The sequence below is a fragment of the Varroa destructor genome, unplaced genomic scaffold (genome assembly GCF_002443255.2).
Source record: "Varroa destructor unplaced genomic scaffold, Vdes_3.0 BEIS01000005.1, whole genome shotgun sequence".
Lineage (NCBI taxonomy): Eukaryota > Metazoa > Arthropoda > Arachnida > Mesostigmata > Varroidae > Varroa > Varroa destructor.
Window position 1 is genome coordinate 3401823 of NW_019211458.1, and position 18067 is coordinate 3419889.

At 38.3% G+C, this 18067-nt stretch overlaps 3 long non-coding RNA genes across 5 annotated transcripts in view; 2 read left to right on the forward strand and 1 right to left on the reverse strand.

Annotated features, from left to right (window-relative positions):
• The window catches only part of LOC147755185 (uncharacterized), a 14373-nt gene extending 5888 nt beyond the window's left edge, over positions 1-8485 (forward strand). The window contains exon 4 of the long non-coding RNA XR_015328483.1: positions 4878-8485. This is a non-coding gene — a long non-coding RNA (uncharacterized LOC147755185). The remainder of the gene's footprint in view (positions 1-4877) is intronic.
• Positions 8486-8890: 405 nt separating this feature from the next.
• On the reverse strand, positions 8891-10063 carry LOC147755186 (uncharacterized). The gene is made up of 2 exons (XR_015328491.1): positions 9827-10063; positions 8891-9391 (listed from the first exon to the last, which is right to left on the reverse strand). It is a non-coding gene; the product is annotated as an uncharacterized LOC147755186 (long non-coding RNA).
• Positions 10064-10348: 285 nt separating this feature from the next.
• On the forward strand, positions 10349-17498 carry LOC111251317 (uncharacterized). 3 transcript variants are annotated; one of them, XR_015328490.1, is made up of 4 exons: positions 10349-10825; positions 11917-11983; positions 13181-14094; positions 14904-15765. It is a non-coding gene; the product is annotated as an uncharacterized LOC111251317 (long non-coding RNA). The 3 variants fall into 3 exon arrangements; XR_015328488.1 differs by lacking the exons at positions 13181-14094; positions 14904-15765 and adding an exon at positions 17305-17498; XR_002673700.2 differs by lacking the exon at positions 13181-14094.
• Positions 17499-18067: the final 569 nt, after the last annotated feature.

The following is an 18067-nucleotide window of genomic DNA, read 5'->3' on the forward strand; positions in this document are numbered from 1 at the left end:
TATATATATAGAATTAGGAATCACTGTATCGTTTAACGGAATCTGCATGGGCAATGTGCGCTCCCTACAATAACAGCGTCCCCCTTAAATATTCTGACGGTTTTTAAAAATTCTATTTTCAAAATGCTGCCTATAACATACCTACTTACCCTAACCGAACGGTTCTGGATCACCCGGTTTAGAATCTCGCTTACTAAATTATATAAACATTATACACACGAAAAAACAGCATCTTAGTCTGAGAGCCGGCTGAAGAATCTGATTTGAAACAATTTATAAAGTGTCCATCATTCTGCTTTTTCATTTTTGGTATCCAAACACACACAATGACTGAGTCTCATTAATGGGGTACACAACAGGAAGAAATCGATGAATGATGCAGTAGATAATGACGTAATTTATGCAATTTAGGTTTTTGCATCGTTTGTGTGTAATATTTTAGCTTCGCAGTCACCTGCTAGCCATCTAATAGATAGAATTATATTCACTAGGCAAGAGCAGTATCCGTTCTCTCAAAAGTGGGTTTTTCTCCGGCGAACAGTGTTTACTCTTGATGCAAAAATCAACCTCAAAAAGATTTCTAGCATTTTCTCGAGCTAGAGAATATGTTCACTATGGGAAAAACAATTTTCCGGTCCATGCCCATGTTCTGGGTGTGATATCCAATAAGGGATGCCACCATACTTCTTCTAGAACGGCGAACGTATCACCAAAGAAATTTATCTGCATGTTCTGCGAAGTGTTGTGCAACTCTGGATAACTGAAGTTCCTAAAGGATACGCAGGGCCTCAGTACAACATAGATTTAAATTTTCTCCGCACACAAAAACCTAGCGGTCATCATGTACGGAGCGCTATTGAAAAAGGGCCCAACAAGGCTTCACATAACAACGTCGACTCATTTATGCTATTGAAAGGGCGCTCGCACATTTGCAAAAGTAATCTTTGAAACCAGTCTGTGAGCGGTTTAGGCCCAGAATTGAAGCTGCTATCGCGATAAATAGTGATTAGGTCAAATAAGTACGATCGCCAAAAGCGATGCTTTTAGAGCATACAAAAAAAAATCGTTTTTATTTAAATACAGCCTGGAAAACAGGCCCTTATTTAGTCCGACAATCCTGTATGTCACTGTTGTTAGATAGATTGCTACCGATTGCTCACGTGCACCTGTATGCATTATAGACATTTGGGCTGATTGCCTCCGCTCATCTCGAGCACTTTGTATACTTCCTTTTATTTTTATACTTTGTACTTCCTTCTATTTCAAACGTTAGATGAAAGAAAGTTCTACAACGTATCATCGTCGAGCATTTATTTACAGAAATGGCTAGCATAACAACGCTCTGATTGACTGATACGTCCTGGAGTCACCCCGTAAAGACCTGTTTACAACAGTAGCATAGCGTAAATGTATTTGTTCTCTAGCTAGCTGTTATTTGACTTCAGTTTGGTCAAGGAACGGCTCAAACTAGTGTAAAAATTTTAGCGATCTATACATGTGTGTATAATGCGTAATTTTTAGTATACAATAGGTATGATGTTTTACTTGAATTACAGATGTGCTTTTTTTACTGCTTATTAGTCATAAGTCACCCATTAGGAACACCGTAACCGTAGTCATAAGTGACAATCTGATGAGTTATGAGCTACGTTACGACGAAAGTAAGCGAACTAGGTTCTATTGCGTATAGTGCACATATATACATGAGCAGAAGCTTAAGTGGTTAAAATATAAAGTTCCATAAAGTTTCTCTTAGTTCAGCAGGTAAAATGTCATTAAAACATACGTATTTTGATACTGTATTCGTTTTTTTAGCATTTATTGCAGTAACAACGAAAACAGCTGTTGCTCAAAATGCGGAAGGATTGTGATAACTAGTGTGCCGCTTTTTACCTCAGTTACCATCTTTAAGACACCTAGCAACTTACTAGAGTTAAAGTTGTATACCTTCGACTAGACTTATTTATTACATATGACGCAATGTTTTTTACTGCATTGTTAATCCGTATATATATATATATATATATATATATATATATATGATAAATGTTTATCCACTACTAGCAAATAAGAATGAATGACATTTTTTTACTTGTCTGACCTTCAAAGGCCGAGATGAATTTTAGTATAAGTTCTGTGTAAGTGGCCGACGCTTTTTCTTTCATTAAGAAGACTGAATTCGAATTTACTACCTTGACAAATTTTTCTCTGTATTTCTTCTGGTATTTTTAAAAAGCCTCAACGGTCGTTCATAGAGTGTGCTGCTCAGGGTTTCGTCTGATATGACAATTACCCTTAGCTTGGTTCGGTGCCTTCTCCAGTGTAGCAATTCGGTTGAAAGCCTTCCAATCCTTGCACGTGTGTTCGCGGTATACGTACCTATCAGCTTTGTTAAGCTTGTTCGGATTTTGCGTAAGAATTGTTTGGTTGTTTGCGGGAATCTTGCCAATGTCGTGTTGAATATTTCAATTAAATCATTCTCCATAGAGTAGTATATGGTACTTCGGATAAATTGAACCCGATATTCTAGCTTGAGAAAGTGTTGGAGTTCTCGGCTAACGAACTATATGTCCTTGTCGTTTACTATAGACTATAGTGTCCTATCAATGAATTAATCCGCACATTTGTATTTTCGTGGCTTCGGCCTTTACGCCAACTTAAATTAACTTACTTACTTAAAAGAATAGTTCATAACTAGTGTTGCTGACTGTGATCGGGATATCATTTTAAGGAGTCTTTGGCCCAGAATTAATACCATGGTCAATGTTCTCTTAACCAGACTAGCACATATCCTGCAGTCAGATATAGCTTGCTTTAGTAATTGGATTTATTGTGCTTTTTCGAGAACTTTTCTTTATCCTTTACTTTCGTACGTATAACATTTTTCTACAGAAAAGAGGTGTGCCATTGCTACTGAGTACTTCCGTTGTAGTGTTAGTAACAGCAGTCAGGATCGTAATTAAGAAAAAAATAAATATTGCCAACGATCATGTCTTTTTTAGTTTTTCTTTTCGTTTATTATTCCATTCGATCTACTAACAGCCGTCTTGGAGACTCGATTAAGTCGGAAAAGCTCTCGATATACCGGATATAGACACTTGTTGTTTCAATTAACGTACTTAAATTGGGACATGGATATGGACTTGGTCATTTCCCTAATAATGGCTTCCAAGTTACTAGCGCATTTTTTCCGTCACTGAGTTCGATTTAATATGACACCAATCGTTGTTGACACCAAGTCCAATATTATTTCTATTTATTTTAATAGTTAACAATTATGTTGTTCCTACGCTTAGCGAAAAATTAAGATCCCTTTTCATTCGGAACTGAAAAACGGCTGGTGTCAAAGCAAACGCGTAAGGACCATCAACTCACGACGGCTAAAGTCTTGCTTCCGTTTTCATACACGTGCAGTCGCATTCGATTGGTGTCCCGTCTATGTTTATGTTTTTGTCCACAAGCACTACTTATATATTCGCCTGGCCTTCCACTTTTAGGTAACGTCTCAAGACTGAACATTTCTACATCTTGTCGAACTTTCCCCCGTAAATAGCCTCTAAATATATCTTAAAGATAAAAATTTAATCCTTCCGGAAGTGACAAGCGTTGCTGCGGTGAACAAAAAGAAAGCTATCGTACTTTTACACCTGCATTTATATAATGTAACTTTAGTAGAGGTAAAGTTCGGGATTTGAAGGACCCTTTGGTTGCGTTTTCCTCTCACGGTCAGCTTACACTTCTAGTCTCAGTCTAGATAGCATTGGCATTACATTATATTGTACAAGAACAACTCTATTGCTGCCGGAAGCTGTAATTAAAATGACGCCTGGGTGCCATGTATCGCACCTCTATGTCGGCTGGAAAGAACGGACTGGGCACCTTTTGGAGCGAGGCCCATTGATAAAATTTGAAAGTGATCAAGTTATAGCTTGTGTTATGCAGAGTTGACTACAGGTAAGTAAGTAAGTAAGTACACAACAAGATTTCCAGAAAGACACTATTGAATAGACATAATGAATAATTTAATCACAATCGACAACTTAGATTTTGAGAGCTGTGAGAACGCCTCAGCGATAGTGGGATGAAGTCCGCGGGTGGAAAACATAACATAATATAACTGCGTTCAATGTAATTGCTAGATTACAGCTAGAATAGATTTATATAAGCTATATTATTAACTGATCATTTGGCGGTACTTTATGCCAAGTGAGCAAGGTTCCAAAACAAAATAGCAGACTAAGCCCAGTTTCAAATTTCCTCCAATAGACTACACGTAAAACTATAAAATTTTTAGCAGCTTTAAGATTTTTTGGCATATTTAGTTTTCTCGTTTCACTTGATTGCTAGAAATCTTCGAGATGTTTATACGATCGCCGGAACAAATGTATATACCCGTTCGTATCACTCAAAGAATCAAATGTTTATCGCACTTTTAAAAAAAGTAAAAAATATGTCATTTGAGATAAGAAGATGCTGAAAGAAAAACTCAGTTAAAGATATGATAGCAAAAATGATGATCGCGCACCACTGACGTTTTATTCGATTACAGGAACACTTTATAATTTTATTAAGTTAACTTTATTTAAGGATCTAAGCGAATCAATAACTGTAATCATCCAAAGTACCGGCTCGCAGATGATGAGCAGATTAATCCGTGTTTTATTTTCTGTGTAGTTGTATTATTGATGAAGTAGCGATGCTCATGTTGCCAGCTTGCCGCTAAGGCAACGTAATAGCCTAGACGCTCGAAGCATGTTTAGAAAATTCCGTTGTTTTTTTAACCCTGTTCACCAACTTAACTATGGCTACTGTGCCTATAAATGAGAGCTGTATTGTACTAAGTAAATTAAACTGTGATCTGTTGCTACTTCTGACAGCTCTTTGTAACCCGGAAGCCACTGCTGTTGGCCTGCTCTAGCCTAACAAGTCTAAGAGCCAACTCGGCTGGACTAACACGCTAGCAGAACTTGTACACCCTCGGGCTAGTTCGCAGCTGACGAGTTCGTTCACCCGTCCCAGGCTTAACTAAGTTTTGGTAATGGAGGTCATCAGCACTGCCCACTTACGCCATCTGGCGTTCTGTCCGTCTCGACTGACAGAAGCTGGTGCTTGTCCCCTTGGCAAATATTAACGAACTCTTCGTCGTTAGAAATGTTTACTGCACTGCTGCTACCGTACTACTGCTTCTGGCAATCCATTGTCGACCCAAGAAAACGATATAGTTTACAATGAGTAAAGATGCGTAAGATCATGATGCTTGAAACAACATAATCAGCGTTGGCGTTATTTCCTGACGTTCGGTTGGTACATTTATCTAAGTAACAGACAATTTCCAATTATGTACAGTGTGATTGTAGAATCGGCTTTAGATCAGAGGTCGTAGCTCAAAACCTGCCACTGGCATTAACTACACAACTTGTGTAAATAAACTTACTTTTTATGGAAAAGGGGCTTGAAATCTATCTCAAGTCTATGGATCTCTTAATTCTTAAACGGTCGTTGCTCTGATACTTTATCGGTACAATGATCTTTTTGTGACTACGTAAAATTTGGTATCTTAGGCATGTGTTTTGGCGATATCGAAAGATTGAAATAGTTTGTGAAAAAAATGCGCTTTTTTAACGTCGTTGTGAAGCAAACGGTTATGAGTTATATGTTGCTTGATAGGTAGACTAAAAATGGCATCCGTTTATTTTTATATTGTATTTAATATTTTTTTACCCGTCGATCTTATTTTTGATATTAGGCTCTTTAACCGTTGGTAATAAAGGACAGACATCTATCTAGTCTGTATCGAGTGCAAATATTGTCCAGATAAAGAAATTTTTTGTGAAGTTAATTATATTGTGCGTAATGGTCCGTAGAGAAAATTGGACCGGGCACCATCGTCCAAATACTTAATGCTGAGATTTGGCGACAAAAAAAAAGGGGAAATCTGTGTCACTTGTGAATTGAAAAAAAAAAAATGTGATCAAACCTATTCCGCTAAAATCGAATTATCCAGTCGATGGGCCTTGAATCCGTTCAATCCGTTTGCAATAACCAAACGTGGTCCGCATTGTTGGGTTCTAGAAAGCAGCTATCAAACGTTGTACCCGCAAAAGCTCAACGATGATAATCAAGCTAGAATCCGAACAAGAATCAGCTTTAGAAAACAATTCTCAAGTTTTTGAGAATAGAGTAAAAGCGTTTTGAGATGAAAAATAGTGAGAGAAAACTAGGCAGGACAAAAAGATGCCTGAATTGCGCAATCAAGGCGCTTGGTGATAGGTTAGGTATACCCACAGTTTTACGAGGTGATCTTAGTGCAAAAATGAATTCTGGTAGTACAGCAAACTAGAACGAAGGAGCCTAGAAGATATTGTACACCAGTATAACAAGATAACTTGAAATCTGACCAGAATTTAGCTAGAAAGGTGTATGTTAGAAGAAAGCACAAGACGACGTTTAAAAAAATATTTACCATACGAGCTAGTGGTTTTTGAAAAAAAAAGCAGGTTATTATAGTGAGAGAGTCACTTAGAATAAAGTAGAAAGGCATAGGAAGAGGTTTGATAGATAGTTAGGCTTTACAGAAGGAATCAACAGGAAGATATGTAGCGAGAAAGAAAAAAAGTACTCTGTTATGATGTAGCAGGTCTTGACCAGTAGCCAGTGACGGGCCTATCAAATCATAACAAATATAGCCTATGACAGGTGGCGGACTTACAGGTGATGATCTTCGACATGATTGTTTAAAAACAATTACCTGACTATGTTTCGGTAAAGGAGGATAATTTCGAAAAATCGTAGCCGAAAGCATTACTGCAAGAAGCACGAACTAAAGAAGCGAAATATGCCTTCAAATAAAATCGAAAAGACAGAAAATGGCTGACATAATACACTTAGCAAAACATAGCAAGAAAGGTTAGGAACACTATCACGAGTCTAAGACCATCTCTACGTCCCCATGTGCTAGAAGCTTGTGAGAAGAATTCTTTTTAAGTTACTAAAAGAAAGTAAATTATCTATTAATATCTGATAAGGCAACTAAGTCCAACAGGATTAATTACATACATAAGTACACGAGCAATATTCCTGTGTCTTAAGCACATAAAAATACGTGAAACCATTATAATCGTTAATGAAATATTGGTGTGATGTACATCGTAAAAAATAAGTCACGTTATTCAACTCAATCGTTCGGGAAAGCCTAAGGCAATATTTATATTTTACACAATATAACAATATGTTATTGAATTGCATGTTAAAATGCGAAAAGTTAAAAATTAGAAAAAGCACTATTTAATATATATGTACCAAAAAGTTGTTCAACGAGTATGATAACGGGTCTCCATTTAGTAGTGACAGCAACGTGTTGCTATAGGACAATGTTGTTCATTTTTCTGAGCATGAATTAACAATCCCAGAGCCAACCTAGTAAACGCCTGAATAGTAACGAGAAGAAAGTAGATTTTTTGCATTTTCCTCTGCTCTATTGAATTTAATTACATTATAGATATATTGTGCTCTAGCAATCATTCATTTGTATTCATCCGTTATGTAACGGTACCAACGACCCGTAAACAGTCCTAGCACGATCATGTAACCCTCTATTATTGATGGGAGGATGGGGGATACAAGCCTACTGTGTCTTTCGACCATCTCGCGCTTCCTATCCTCCAATCTTTAAGATATCCTATCTTTGTTCAAGGAGTTAGTGATTAATAAAAAGGGGTCGAATGTTAGTTCGTTAGGAGTTAGTAGTTGGCTGACCGATGCAGCATTATAGAAAGTATTAGAATAGGTACTATATACCAGTAGAACTCTGTGTCTCCTTGTTTGTTCGCCTATCTGACCCGAATCGACCGTTATTGTGGTCGCATTGGGCTGATGTTTGTTAATTTGCTAGAATTTTTTTTACAAATATATGAGAATGTTGTATGAAAGAAAGAGAGGTTGACGTAGCTTGCAGTTTGGTAGAATTTTTGCGCAAACATTTTTTCAACGGCAACCGTATGTTTACATGGAGATGGTCTATGTAAAGAGATACCAGTTGAGAGCTTTCACCGAGTTTAATCAAAATCCAATACATATCTCTATGCCCGAAATTTTAGATTTGATGCTCTACGCAACGAAATTGTTTACTGACGACAATCGATATATCTCAATGAGCTGAATAAAAAGCAAATGTATATAGATATACCGATATTTAAAACTAACATTTTTGGGTGGAAAACCTTATTGGCTTCGTCAACTTGCCTATGCAATAATGGGGTGAAAATGCATTTTTAGCGATCATTTTAGCCAATTTCTACTAAGTGCCAATTAGGAAATTGCTAATGTAGAGTTGATTTTCGTGGAAACATGTTTCCTACTTTATTTGTGGAGAAAATCCAAATAGTAACAAATGAGACGCAAATAAAAGAATTAAATGATACATAAATAATTCTGGGGTTTTGTGACGCTTCAGAAACAGAATCAACATGCCACTTGAGGCACATCATATATCTGTGTTTTCATTCGGTATAATTAGTTAAGGAAAGAGCAAAAAAAGACTGGGGTGGTTCCAAAAACAGAATTGATATTCGTTTAGTAGAATATGTAATTATCTATTATGAAAAAGATGGAAAAAACTTCTCGGGGCACAGAGAGTTAGCTGACCCTATCAATGGCCAAATCCATGAAAAATCGGTTCAAAGCCGACTCGATCTATATACGTTTCTCAGCTATCGACCGACCCTTTTCACGAAGCTCCCAAAACAGAGCCAATCAGTAACATTAAAAAAAGCCTTGTAATTACATTATGAACAAACTAAGAAAAACCAATATATCGTAAGAGAAACAAATCTTGGCTTCTTGGAAAACATATTAGAACAGGATGGTGTGATCATTATAAAACAGTAGCGAGTTAGGTGGAGCAGCGTAATTGCATATTTATTATAGTTTATCTAAGCTAGAATATGACATCAATAAATCAGGTAAAATAAAACATAACAAGTGTAGGGCAAAGCCCACGGATTTGCGTAGTGTATATATACTTTGGGTAGAAATAAACCCAATGAAGACAACGGTGCACTCGTTTTTTGTGTGTATCTGCTTCTACGTGACGCTGTGCAATTTTTAGAGCAACCCTCCATTACGGCTCATTCGTTGTGAAACGTATATACGTAAAGCACTTCAATACAAGAACTAAAACGACACTGAGTGCAGGTAAGAGAAGGATTTTTGGCTTGGTTTTATTGTATGTTACCTCGGCAATCTCTTAATCCCACACTCCGCATCAACCTACATCCGCCCAGTTCAGTCATTCGTCTTCATTTATCGTTAATCCGAACAAATGCTCCGCTCTCCGTTCCTTTTGTTGTGGCTGCATTATCTAACGATTCGTCGAAAAGTGAAGCAAAAAGTCCTAAAAAAAACAAAATATACATTGCTTTAACTGTTAAACCTATTCTACTTTCTAAAAGGAAACCTTTTTTTCGAGCCGCAGGATAACATCTTACCGAACTATTGGCGTATTTTGCCTCTATCCCCGAAAACAGTCAGCACAACAAATCATTTTCATCAAAAAAGATTTTCAATCATAGAAGGACGGTTTTCTCCTTCAGCCGTGATACGCAAAATGTAAGGATGTTTTTCGATAGGTTTTATATGGAGCTCAAGAACCGAACATATCTACAAGCTTGAAAAAATGCTTCCTTGGCTATACATTTAACGACAGTAACTTTGCAGTGGTCATAATTAAAAAATTGTTACAGTTCCAAGCTGTCATGTGGTAATCAGTAGGTAAGTATGATGTGTCGCAAAATACCGGGACTATAACATAACATTTTAAATACGTTACCATTTTTGTCTTACTTGGTGATCTTCCGACCATGATAGAGAAATCCGTAAAGATCTCTTAGAGCCAATGTCTCAAATCCTATGCGGTCTCAGCGCACTTTGACGACTGTTCGATCTTAAGGTTCCATCTACTATAAGTGCTTAAACACCCTAAGTAATACTGAAAAATAATATCATCTACAATCGAAAAACTACGAGGCTTTTTAGTTACGTTATGCTATTGACTGTAAAAATAAAAACCGTGCTTACGCGAAAACGGTCTATGTAGTAAATAGTCCTGTTTTTACGATGGTCTTATCATTCTGATTCTTGGCTTCCGCAGTGTCAAATACGAGCCTCCAGCAGCGCTTCCAGCTAACTATTCAGTTAGCTAGAGGCGCTGTTGTATATCCTTAGGTCAGCCAAGACCTTTGCAAGAGAATCGTACCGTATTAAATTAAACGCCTTACATGCATTTACGTTTTGACGACTACATATCTACCATTAGCGCTGTGTTGGACAAGCGTTAGTTGAGGTAATGTTGAGTAAACTATTCTTTGTGCCGACGATACTAATGTCACAGAATCGAAATTCAGCCGAGTAATTCGAAATTCAGCCGAGTTATTCGAAATTCAGCCCGGACCGCGAGGACACGACACTGGTGTGCTGATGCTTAGTTTCGAACAGAGAATTATTAATACGATCAAACGGGTGCTTTTGAAGAGCCGCCCTACGCTTATGAAAAGATTGCTAAATTCGATCTATTCGTATTTAATAGGCTTTACATAGATTAGATTATACCAAAAAACTTGTCTTTATAGTAATGCTTGCACATAAGTAACAAGTGCGCTTAAAAAAATCTAGAAATATGTTGTATAGCAAGCTGAAATGGAGAACTTTTTGAGAAGTTCTATGAATATCAACTGAATATTGAACCTAGACCTCATGGTTGTGAGTGCTGCTTCCTGCCTGATCACCTCACCAGTTAGGCCAACATATAATACAACACTGCAAAAATCAGGTCAGAATTTTATATACACTCGTACGCATACTTAGTATGATAAATATCATACGTATCGTCATACTTAAAAAATTCATCAAAGCATTGGATGTGGTACAATCAAAACGTAAAAGGCGAGTATCAATAGAGTAAAATGTGGCGCGAGAATTGGCTGAGATGGTAATTTTACATTAATTCTTTAAAGAGTAAATCTTTGAATATATGGCAATTTCTAAAAAGACAATTTGCCTGGCAAATAATTCAATATACTTTACTATGTGATTTACAATGTAAATAGCGCTTTTATTAGAAGGGGATAGCCCGATACAACTGAAAAGATGGTAAAATAGTTCCAACCTTGGCAGTAGCTGAAGCGGAGTAAGTAATCTGCTTGCCTGACGTATGTCGAGGTGACTTATAAAATGACCAAACTTACGAATTATATTATATTATCCTCCAAGGTTATGTAAGTGAAAATAGCAAATTTTGATCATCACCCAGACACTAGTGCTAAGATACCTAGGTTTTAGTTTCTTTACTAATTTCACTTCTTATTCTCTTAACTTGCGAATATATCTCGTATGGTACATATGTTACACTCAACGTCGACAACCTGGCTTCGTTCTAACCCTGTCTGTAAGTTGTTCACAGATAACTTCCAATGTATGGTGTCGCCAAATATACCCAATATAGGAAAGCCAAAAAAGCTTGAACGGCTATTTCTTTTGCACGAAGTGTCTGATTGGTCAGATCTCCTAGGGAAAAATCGTCGCAGACACTCGACTCACTTGAGTCTGTAAAGCTAGCGGAACGATTCATAATCCCCGCATGTAAATGCCTCGCAAATCGTGCGCTTCCCTTTCCCAGTCGTTGCCATCTGCGCCTGTCTGAACCTGACGTAAAGCGTCAAGCACGTATAGCCGCATCCCAGAGCAGCTGTGGGGCGTGTCTTACTGAGGCAGTCATACGCTAGGTATATTCACATTAATTTACCCTTGGTAGCACTACTGTATTTATTTATTTATTACCATAGTTTTTATTCATTAGTGAAAGGTTCAAAGCAAAGCTCGTTTACTCTCATCTATAGTTTATTTTCTGTTGTCTTTTTTAAGGTGAAGTCAAAAGGGACAGCTTGCAAATTTCTATCATAAAGCTTAACAATGGAACCTGGATGGACAAGTAAGCTAAACTTCAGTTATTGTTTACAAGTTTGCTCAAGTTGATACCCTACCTAAGTAATCATTTCGTTATCGATCAGATGCATTTTCCCTGCACAAAATGAGTGATACGATTCTGTTTTAGAACAGTATTACGTTCTACCTATCGAAAGAAAGCCCATTGTTAGCTACTTATTAAAAAAGGTAATCCATTCAATAAAACTGGACCTTAATTAAACACTGTGCTGTAGTCGCGAATTGGTACCATAGTTATCTATTCATTCTATCTAATGTCAGCAAGAATCACGTTGCATTTAAACATATCGTAAGTCAATGTTACGCTATGCAGTGAGTCAGATAGCTAATTTAGGGTTTACACACTGGCGCGTACTCTGTACAACGGTGGCCATTAGTTCTTATAGTGGTAGAAGGTTTTGGGTCCTCAAGTCATTAGTGGTGGGTTTTCAAGCCATTCACGCTACTTTAATTCGTCTGCATGATACTCGCCATTAGTGAAAGAGGCACGTCAACTTTGATTGGCAATTTCAAAGGGTATGATAACCAGAAATCGACAAACACAGATTTAATTTCGTAATTGCGAGAACCATTTGATTCCGGTCAGACAAAAGCCTTTCACGATGTCATGGTGGAACGCGTCACTCGAAGCCTTACTGCTTGCCAGGATTTCGCTCAGACTGCTATTGAAAGCATTGCCAGTCGTACCGTCGGTAACCAATTGTAGCTAGTAACAAATAGTCTTCTTTTCCTTGAAGTATCTTCCCATAACGATGGCTCTATTGGACTATTATGTTTTTCAAGGATCACAGTTGAGGTTTTTTCAATGCCAGATTGTTGAGACGGCACCTGATCGAAGGCACTTCTTGAACTGTGCAGTCTAGCGCATGATATAAGAAGTCGCACCTAGCTCATATGCTCATTTTTATTGAAATCGTAGTCCAGATCCTTATTGTTGGAGGCTTGTTGCCATTATTTGGAGGGGCACGCATTAGTTTTCTCTGATTATTTCGTTATTTAATGCCGTAGAGACAAATAAGAAATCATGTGGCGTTTGGGGTGTAAGCTAGACATCTATTAAAGATAGCCATTGAACACCACGGCATTGAAAGAAAAAGTTGTCAACTTGTACGAGAATCGTGCATGTTCTTAAATCTGTATGCCTTCGTAATGCCTAATCGATATATTTCTGTTAAATTTGTAGCTTTTCTTATCGACAACGGAATGCGACTAGCGACACCTTGTAGCCAGATATAAATTTGCCAGGAAAATCATCGAATTATACAGTACCTGTAAACCTTGCCACTCTCCCAGTGGGCCTTGATGGGTAAAACTTGGCCTCCCGCTCTAGGCCAGAAGAATTTAGGGGATTGGCCTAGAGCATTCAAGATTCAAAAAACCTTCCGTTTCAATAATCTACTCTTAGCTATCCCTTCTATAACAGGCCTCGGTACAGCTGTTTAGCATTGTTTCAAGGACCTGTTAGGTCATGGGAGGTCAACACGAGTAATCTGGAAGGATCGAGCAAGAGAAGAAATTGTGATGACGACGTCATTCAAATCTTTGCTGGAAGTATTCAGATCTTTACGTGAGTCTACGCTTAGTTCAGATTATGTTGTCACTCCTCTAGTTCGTACGCCATAAGTACCTTGTTCGCACACCATTACTGGGAGGGAACCCATGATCCAGTACTTGAAGTCTGCCAAGGTGCCTATGAAAGACCTGGGTGATGAAACACAGAAAATTCGAAGTGAGCTGAATGAGGCGGATCGTCTTAAGGAAAAATTTAGTGAGCCTCTGTAATCATGGCTACCCAGGTTGTATGTTTGCTAAATCGGGACAGCGTATACTTCAAAGGTGTGAATTATTTAAAACTAAGTGAAGCGTAGAAGAGAATAATAATACGGAAAGGAAAAGGTAATATTTAAGACTTGGTGAGACAAACATCAGTTAAGCGTATTATACATTAGATACGCGGCCGTGCTTAAGTTATAAATCGATGCAGCGAGAGCCTGGCAAATATCGCGCGGCTTATGCTTCCCCTCGCATCTTGCCCCCGCCCACGATCTGTCATCATCATTGCTTCCTCGTCAGTAGCCAAAAATACACTATATGAAGGTAAAATTCAAAGAACTAGTTGCAAATTGACTTAGCGTGAAACTTAAATTATGAAACAAATGCAAAGAACCAATAATTGTTAGCTTGATCGAAATATCCTTCGTTAAAAGCAAGATATATTTTCAACGGTACGAGACGACGCCTTGTAAGCAAAGAAATCTGTACATTAAATAAAAGCTTTGTTAGGTATATATCCTCAGAGACTTAGCTTAGAGAGAGAAGCTCTCATTCGATCCTACTCGATAACTTACACTTTTGTTAATGTCCAAGTTTCAACTCTTTATGCGCGAACTTACCACAAAGTGGCAAAAGGAAGCGAACGGAAATAACACTCAGCGAGCCTACGATACGAGTTGATCGATTGATTACTTAATCATCCAACAGGCATAACGTGTAGCTGAGTTTTATGAAAATTTGTATTTTATGAAATGTGACATATTTGTTTTCTGTTCATATCGATCCTGTATACAGTGTTCTTTGATGTAACAGCTTTATTATTATATGTGACAGCGCTTTGATCCCTTCTACAATGTGAACATTTATAGTTTTAGCTGGTCTCTACTTCATTCCCTTGAAGCTATAGAATATCTTCATAATATATGCTGTTGCATCAGCGGTAGTAAAGCCTCACAACACATGTTTAAATCTTTTACTCATGCCACTTGCCATATATAGTAAGTCGCTCCCGTAACGCACTGGCCATATATAGCGGGCTAGAAGAATTTTTTTATTCCGTTAATAGTGTCCCATCCAATGCCACGATGCTCTAATCAGCCATCTCTTACTTGTATCGCTTACTCTTTATCCAGGAACGACGGTCTACCAGCGACGCTCTGAGCGCATGTTATCTTGATGAAATTGACAGGTCGCGATAAAGCCATCCTGCTCACGTGCTGTTGCCGTTTGCGTTCTGAGGGTCGGAATAAAAACTTATCTCGAAATGAATTATTTATCGAGATAAACTTGCACTGCCGTCCTCATTGTTTTAACGAGGACCGGAGCCACGCATGGGGGCATCATCAAGCAGATATCGCCACTTATTTTCATAGAAAGTTGTTAGGTCTCAGTCCATAACGTGATCCCACAATGGATGCGAACTGTAATGCACATGAAACGAGGGAATAAACAACAACAACGACTGCGTGCAGTCTATACATCTTCTATTCGTTGAAACGGAAGAAACTAGTTACCCTAATTAGTAGTCCCCTTCTGCGGCAACAAGTCAGCAGCCCGTCTTCCTTTGCTTCTTCCTCGTCGTTTTATAGGGCAGAATCGGTGAAGAAGGAGACGTCAGTACCAGACCAGAACGCACGTATGTGTACTCCATTCTTAACTTGTTAACATTTTGAGAAATCCCAGTCATTTACAACCTCATTGATGACGCTTAGCACGATTCGTAAACGCTTGCGATAGCTCGTCAAGCCGGTTTTTTCACAGAACCTATAAGGGCATACCTGTTATCGTCTGGTGGAAAGCACAGCACCTAGTTTAGTTCTTCATTCTGTGAATCTGCGTCACTAGTATATATTTCCTCGTTTACACGTTTATTGTTTCAATATTTGAGTAAGCTTGCAGCGAGCGATAGTCTGTAAGCTGTTATGACGAGAATGCATAAAAAAATGGCAGTGTGTAAATAAATCAACTAGATAAATAAACTAGTAAATAAATCAATAGTGCAACTTTTTTCCGGATCTAAATTGTAGACAAAAAGTACACATGCCATACAATCCCACAAATCGTATTAGGCTAAACTGACAATTCCAGCTTTATGGACATTCTTTAATTACAATGCATAAACTAATCGATATTAACGGAACAGGCCTACTATGGTTTACTCTACCCTCTTCTATCACTTACAGACAGACATCATCTAAGCGTCCTTTGTACAGGACTCGTGCAGGTAGATCAAAAGGTGCTGCCAGTACTGCACTAATATATTAATACGACGCGTACCAATAACATATCAACCTCTGTATATTTTCGTCGCTATACAAAAAGAAGAATATATTGTACTTGTGCCGGTACTACATTTGCTAGTAGCGAAAGAGGAAAGGGTTGGTCAAAGCTAAGTTGCATCAACATGAGGATTGGTAAGATAGTCGGCTAGGCTGCATGTTGAAGCTCGTGGTGGAACCTCTGACAGAAGGTGTAGAGGAAGTGCAGTCTTGCCAACGTTACCATTTCTCAACGACCTGGCCAATGGATTGGAGGCAGTGGCAGGCGTTTACGGCTGCCACATAAGCGCTTGCTGGAGCTTCGTTAGGAACCCAGCAGTAGGTCAGTCTTCTGTGCCTGCTGTGGTGCGTCATTTCCGTCTCAAGACTAATAGCAACCAGATTAGTATGGCGTGAAACAACAAAGCACGGGCATAAAATTTCCGATTATTTTTTTACGGAGTTGAGAGACTTTAAGGTTCGTATTGATGCAGAAACGGATGCGTCTAGGGACATACTCATCAATATGCTCATGTTTAGAGTCAAACGGAACACTATTGCGGATTACGCCATCCCGTGTTGTTACGCTTTCTCAGGCTTGAAAAAGCGGATATATAGGTATTCGAAAAACTGTGTAGCATATAGTATAGTGCCGTTATAATGGTTCTGAATATATGCATATATAGGCTAAAAACGCGGCTGGCTAAGGAGGCAGGATGCGTGTGTACGTAAGCCTGCACCCATTCAGGGGAATTTGTAATTAAACAGGCAATAGGTTGCGGGGAATGTTGAGATGCATAAGCAGAAGTCTCACTGGGCATGGTCTCAGCAAACGATAAAAAGTTCCGGTATGAGCAAACAAAGCGAGCCCCGCAGCGCTTGCAGAAATGTTGTGAATGATCAGACAACCTAATTCAGAAAACCCTGGATAACTGTCAATCGTGTGCAACCGCATGCCTGCAGGATTGGCACTAGTTCAAAGAACGAATGGTCCAAGACCGTATGTTGAGACACAACCGCGGTTAACACCTCAGTGTTTCTTCGCATACTAATAATGTATTATCTTTTTTAGTTTTTTTTCCTGCTATCACCATATAAAAACAAGGTATTGCTCGAATAAAATACGTTTGTACCGATACATCTACAGCTAAACAAAATAATGGCCTGATATTTAAGACCCACACATACTTTTGGTCCGTTGTGGGTTTTCTATTGGTCTATGCTATCTACTGATATGACATTTTGTTGTTAATAATTAAGTAATTATGTATTCCAGATTGCTGAAGAGGCGAGCCCGCGTAAATGTAATAACAGATTTAACAACTTGAAAATTGTACTCATCGAAATGCACTACGCGGCTAGCTGGTAATAATATATTAAGTTAGGGTGTAAGAATATCCTATATGGATATATGAACGCTTATGTTAAATAATAAAATTTCAGTTTAAAAATCAACTGGAGATTGACGAAGACACTGGTCAAGGGAGCCTTTACTAAAACAACAATTATTTATTGGTGCGGAAATGAAAGAACCGGTCCAAGTTTACAGAAGAGGTAACTATACTTCAAAATTTCAAAGAGAAGAACAGGCTCCTGTAATTACGTTGCTGTGATTTTGAGCAAAACAAACTTAGGACAATGCACGATCTGTCGAAGAACGCGTCATAAATTTGTAACAAGAACACTGAAGATGAAGAAGAGAATAATCATGCATTTCTAATCTATAAAAGATGAAAACGCATGTGATGTATTCAACAGTGGCCCTGCGCTGCTATATATACAGTAGTTAAAAGCTTGGCTGGAGCCTACCGTCAATGCAGTGAAGTACCTGAAAGCCATTTCTAAGTTCATTTCGCCTGGTGTTTGGAGTATGTGCTGCAAAATTGCAACTCCTGATGAATTATTTAGTTATGTTTTTCTTGAAAATATTAGAAATATGGTAATATTAAGAATGCGTAGTCATGGCACCCTTTGTTTTTCGCGCTGAAACCTTGTTCAAACCTTTCGAGTTGTCGCAGGGCTACCGAGAACCTTCCTAG